The sequence below is a fragment of the Dipodomys ordii genome, unplaced genomic scaffold (assembly GCF_000151885.1).
Source record: "Dipodomys ordii isolate 6190 unplaced genomic scaffold, Dord_2.0 Scaffold8, whole genome shotgun sequence".
NCBI lineage: Eukaryota > Metazoa > Chordata > Mammalia > Rodentia > Heteromyidae > Dipodomys > Dipodomys ordii.
This window is the reverse complement of record NW_012267224.1, coordinates 30,947,896-30,953,733: the sequence shown is the minus strand read 5'-3', so window position 1 is coordinate 30,953,733 and position 5,838 is coordinate 30,947,896. Positions and strand designations below refer to the sequence as shown.

General features: G+C 37.0%; 1 pseudogene; it reads right to left on the bottom strand.

The window, feature by feature from the left end:
* Positions 1-435: 435 nt before the first annotated feature.
* Positions 436-1,421, bottom strand: LOC105980202 (annotated as a pseudogene).
* Positions 1,422-5,838: the final 4,417 nt, after the last annotated feature.

Sequence of the window (5,838 nt, the reverse complement as noted above, 5' to 3'; positions counted from 1 at the left end):
AACTAAAATGGAAAAGATTTCTATGGTTATATGTTAGGAAGTATGAACAAAGATTTAACCTGAGGACATGTACACATAGAGTGTGACAGATTGATCTCACTTTGAAGGTGATAATCTTGTGCATTTTTGGATTATGATGATTAATAAACTTGGAGAAATCTGTACTGATTCTCATTAAGATCTGAATTTTCCCCTATTTTTGTACTTTAAAAAAATTTACATGAGTGAATGATAATGCTGCTGTTTAACCCTGCATCTTTATAAAAAAGTTTTAAAAATCTGTGTTTACATAGCATGTGCACATATGAGAGGATCACCCTGGTACCCCACCCAGGAGAAAACACGCACAAACCCCAAAGTACCGTACCGTAGAAGGGAGGGCTCCGGGTCCAAATCAGCTGTTGAGATGGTGCAACTCTGAGCCACAGGCATCTGTCAGGAGCAGGCTCGACTGAGTGTTGAGCAGGCCGTCTGGAGGCTCCACTGCTCTAGAACAAGCACACGTACTAGTCCAATATCTGTTTGAAAGTAATACCACTGCCAGCCCTGATGCATCTTCTCTTCCTCAGGGGTAGGTACGCTGTGGTCTTCCATACATAGTTTCTCTGTTCTTGTCAAGGTGATGGTGGCAAAATACGCATCTGAACAAGCCTTAAAACTCCACTTCATTACAATATGTTTCTCAGGAATCATCACAAATGCAAATTTCCCAGACATGCTGCTACCATATGGAACATCCCACCTTTGTCTCTTCAAACACAGCAGGAGCATGAATTAAAGGCCTGAACCAGCTCTTGTGTGGTAAACCCTGGCTTGAGCTCCTCTGGTGACATCAGGAGGGCTTCTCTGAGGGTGATTCTACAGGTGAGGAGTTGGACACCTTCAGGTTTGGCCTGGGATTTTGAAGGAGCCAGGCTTAGCTTGGCACACCTCAGTTTTCAGCGCTGGCTGCCCCACTGGGTCTTCCAACACTCCATTCAATGTGGGCAAGATCATTCTTTGTGTGAACTCCATTTTGAGGATGTTGATGTAAATTTCCATTGCTTCTCTTAGAAGATTCATTCTTTCTTCCTTCATTAAGGCTAAAAGATTTATGTAAGGCTCCTATTGGGCAAGGCTTTCATTAATCGCCAGTTTGTTCATGCCATTTGCACCAGCTGAATTGGCAATTTCCACATGTTCTTATTCTACTCCTGATTTAGAGGTATCTGTCCACTTCCATTTGATGTTCATTCATTAAAAAGAAGATGAGTTTGCCTTTTTGATTGCTAATAGATACTTCTGTACCAAGCTTATTTACTTCTGTCACCTCACACTTGGCCTCCTCATTCTGCACCCAAACATGCAGAAACAGTTTTCAGCTTTTCTGTGGACCAGTTTGAAACATTTCTCTGTGTGTCGGGTAGGAACATAAAAGGCATGGTCTGTTTCCTTGGGTCCTGAAGAGGCCCCGCTGAGCTTTCTGGGAGTTGGAGTCTTCTTAAATGACCTTTCTAACTGCCTGTATCTTAGTGTAATACAAAAAACAAGATATAAGGAACTCTGTTAGATGTAGGTATTTCTATACAGGATTTCCTTGTAGGAACTAAGCATCTGTTTGTTTGTCTTGACACTGACAATAAATTAACATTGTATGTTACTTCTATTTTATATTCACTGTCATATTTTGATAATTTAACATGCTAATTAACAACTTGGTCTGTTCACCAGCTAAATTTATTTTGGATCTTTTATAATAATAAGGAACAAATTGAAGATGAGATATGACATACAATCCCTGAAACAACATAAAAAAACAAAAGAAAATAGATGAACTGAACCTATGCATATTTGAGTTTCCAAGGAAGGCTTTAAGTTTTAAACAAGGGATGGTTTGTCAACTATAGATGAAAATTCTCTTTAAAATTGACAATAAAGTGGACCTTTCTGAGGGTTCAATTGATATTGAACAAACTATTACTATGATAAAGGCAAGTTATTTTTATTTTGTATAGGGGGGATATCAGTCCTGCATTTTAAATTGCTATCTATATGTATTGTATAAATATGTATATATTATAAACTAAATATATATAAACTATTATGTTATAGTTTAGTTTATATACAGTTTGTATGTTCCATATAAAACACTTAGTCTAAATTAAAATGCTACATGTTCCTAGCTAGGTCACATGTTGGATGTGACTATACAGATCTTTTAATTTATCATAGATTAATAAATAACTAATACTGTTTTGTATATAAAAGAAATATGCTAAAATTCTTATGATATAAAATTTGTTATATTACTATACGTTTTATTTTTTTATTTATTTAATTTTAATTTTTTGTGAACATACTGTATAGAGGGGTTACAATTACATGGGCAAGATAATGAACTACGTTTTAAAAGAAGCATTTTTTAACATCTTCATATACTGTGTTAGCTGGCAGTAGGCATACAATTAAGAAAATGAACAAGTGAATAAATGGATGAATGCTATTCCAAATAACCATAAATGATTCTTTTAGTTTTTAGTTATATCCTAATGCATTAGCATACCTTAGTTCTAGAGTGTATGCAGAATGACAGATTGAATATTTTTTCTTTCCTTTTGCAATAGAATGAGTTTGAAAGGGAGTGTAATCTCTAGGTGACCAGTCACACATTATAATAAAATCACTTACAATAGTACATAGGAATAAGACAAGAGTATTGGCAGCCTGGCCAGCACACAACATGCCAGTTCATTTCTTTGCAGGAGGACTGTCTCATGACTCTGCAATCCAACTGGCATTGGGATTTGATTTGTAACCTATGAGGCTACCTCATGTTTCAGTGCCAACATTATCAACTGAGAAAGAAGGGGCTCTGTTGTCACAGAGACCTGAAACAAAATTCTGATGTCTGCACAAAGACCACTGGCACAGTGCAACACATCTTAAAGCCAGCAACCTCTGCTAAAAGGGGGTTGCAGGTTGGGAACAGGATGCACTGTATACCTATGTTTTGGTTGATCAAGCTTATGTCTCAATGTTAATTGATGCATTTAGAATCATAATTGTTCTCCTACCTTGTATGGAATTTAGGGTTTTTTTTGTTACAGGTGCCTATTATCCTGTAAAATTGATTTTCCCATTTATTTTTCCACATACATATCCTGCTAAATCATTATTTCAGGTGTCTTGCTTTTAAAATAAAACCTAAATATGACTTAGGACTAGCATAAAGACTGAAATATCTGGGCTGGGAAGGTGGCTCACTAGTAGAGTGCTTGCCTTGCATGCTTGAGGCCCTGGGTTCAATTCCTCATAAGCAAAAAGAAAAAAGCCAGAAGTGGTGCTGTGGCTCAAGTGTAGAGCGCTAGCCTTGAGCTGAAGAGCTGAGGGACAGCGTCCAAGCCCAGAGTTCAGGCCCATGACAGGACCAAAAAAAAAAAAAAAAGAGACTGAAATATCTTTCCTTTGGAAAAAGAGATTATTAAGTAAAATTATTTTTAAAAAGAGATTATTAACAGTTGCCTACCTCTCTTTGCTGAGAAAGCTAAATAGTTTAGAGTTATGCAACTCCAAATGGTATTTCCATGGCTTTCTCAACATACTTTTATTAACCATGGTACTGAGATGAAGTGTCCCAAAACTTTCACACCTACATAGAATCTGTCACTGTGACTTCTATAGTTTGAATATCAACTGTCTTCCAAATGTGCCTGTATTGATGCTTGGAATCCATTAAAGTGATATTCAGATATGGAAAACCTTTTGGATGTAGATTCTAGAATAAGATTTATGCCAGTGGGGCTATAATCCTGATGACAATTGTAGAACTCAAGCTCATTCTCTCACTTTTAGTTTCTTGGCTGGTAAAGTACACCCATGACATAATGTGCTACCCTTGAAAGGCTGAAAACCATATGGCTAAGAGAGTATGTATTGGAACCTCCAAATCTATATAAAACTATTCTTAATAATTTTTAACAGTTAACTACCTCAGGTGATTGCTATGGTGAGGGGAAAGTTGACTATACAAGACCTTATTTAGAAATAGAATATTGAAATTGCAAGAAAGTTAAGATGGTATCATATTACAATTGGCTTCTTATATGACTTTTGTTTTAAAGTAAGAAGACTATTTGGGAATAGACACATAGATACACAAGTATTACATTGAAGCTTCCTAATAACCAACAGAAGCTCATAGAAACCAAAAAGAATTCTCTTCTGTATGCATCAGAAGGATTATAGTCCCAATTAATACATATGTAAGGCATATTAGTAAGGTAAGGTATAATAGGTAAGTTTTATTTAGTAGCTGATGAAGAGAACACCAGGGGTTATTCAGGCAAAAAAAGAAGTGTATTTATGGAATGCTTCCCCCACTTGCCTTGCATGGTGGAGAGGCAGGACTGAAAGGATCTACCCATCCCCCAGACTAGGTCTTATCTAGGCCAGTGATAGGAAGAGGTGTGGCCAAGTGGGAGAAAGGTGTGGCCACATTGGACCTTGATGTGACCTCAGGGCCTGGGACCCTCTTGCAGCCAGATGGGAGGCATGTGACCAGGAGATGCCCACAATGTGACCTAGCAGGAGGGGGATTTGACTGCTTCCAAGTGTGCCAGTTACCTAGGTAACACAGATACTGGGAGGAAACTTAGCTAAGGGGTAGGGAGGTGTCTACACAGGGTCTTCACTGCCCAAGGCAGACCTTACAACTTAACTTTGAACTTGTAGTCTTCAGAAGTATGACACTCTAATGCCTGCTATTTAAATCATGAATTTTGTGATAATTTGTTATAGCCCTAAGGAATGAATTAAGATATTTTCCCAAATTTTTATTAATACGGTCTCCACCCATGGGTTATATAGTTCACTTCCATCAGTGTCCAGTGAGCTCCACTGCTGCACCTCTGCTTTCGATAGTTACTTAAGGTTACTGTAGTCTACAAACATTAAGAGGGAAATTCTAGAAATTAATAATTCATACCTTTTCAATTGTGAGCCAGTGTATGTAATATAAATAAATCTCTTATTTCCCAACTAGATCCAAACTGAGGGAATTCATCTTATTTGTCCTGTGTCTCTACATTTTATTTATTTTAAAAATACTTTTTAAATTGTACAAATACCGAAGAGAGGCATTACAGTTACAGGAGCAAGATAATGAGTACATTTCCAATTAAGCATTGTTACCTCCTCCTTTGTTTTTCCCCTATCATCCCTTCCCTCCTACTTACCTCCACAACTACAAGACCCCCCCTCCTTCACCTCCCTAAGTTGTAAAGTTCGTTTTTCAACATAGTGTCTTGTACATCTCATTGTTACAATGGGTCAATTTGTATCCCTATTTAAGAATTTTGTGTTTTCCCTTCCCCTCCCCAAGCTAGGGATGTGTATATACAAGATGCAGAGGGCCAACATCAAATACAGTGAAAGCAGGGCTTATACCGTGGGGGAGGAACAAAGAAATAAAAAAATAACATGGCACATTACAAATACATTAAGAACAATAGCAAGAAAGAAAAAAAAACCACTTGTGTCCCTATCTTGAGGTTCATTTCACTTAACATCATCTTATCTGGTCATATGTACATAGCTTTTGACCTTTCTGCTTGTCCCAGACATATACTAGTTATTGCGAATCAGGGAAACCATAGGACCTATGTTTCTTTGGGTTTGGCTTACTTCAAATAATATAATTTTATCCAAGTCTTTGCATTTCTTAAGAAATGTGGCGATGTCATTCTTTCTGATGGAGGCATAGAATTCCATTGTGTGTGTGTGTGTGTGTATGTATGTATGTGTATATATATATATATATATATATATATATATATATATATATATATATATATACCACAG